Source organism: Gavialis gangeticus, unplaced genomic scaffold, assembly GCF_001723915.1.
Source record: "Gavialis gangeticus isolate Ggan-Ray unplaced genomic scaffold, GavGan_comp1, whole genome shotgun sequence".
In the NCBI taxonomy this organism is placed as follows: Eukaryota; Metazoa; Chordata; order Crocodylia; family Gavialidae; genus Gavialis; species Gavialis gangeticus.
This window is the reverse complement of record NW_017729022.1, coordinates 12,855,210-12,855,434: the sequence shown is the minus strand read 5'-3', so window position 1 is coordinate 12,855,434 and position 225 is coordinate 12,855,210. Positions and strand designations below refer to the sequence as shown.

At 31.6% G+C, this 225-nt stretch overlaps 1 protein-coding gene across 1 annotated transcript in view; it reads left to right on the top strand.

The window, feature by feature from the left end:
* Window positions 1–225, top strand: part of ADAMTS20 (ADAM metallopeptidase with thrombospondin type 1 motif 20) — a 257,040-nt gene that overhangs the window by 187,925 nt on the left and 68,890 nt on the right. The gene's annotated exons all lie outside the window — the stretch shown is intronic.

The window sequence follows — 225 nt, the reverse complement described above, 5'->3', positions numbered from 1 at the left end:
CTTGCAAAGGATTTTTTGAACTCTATAAGTTTACAAGCATATTTGTACTTAAGACAGAGAAAGAGGAAAAAAAATGACCTTGGAGAAACAAAAAAATAGTAAATCACACACAAACATACAGGCAATTTACTTAAAGAAAACATCTGTGCACAGGGTAATATATCAAGACAAAACAAGGCATGCAGAATTCCTTATCTCAGAACATGTAACTGAAATAAGCAGTAT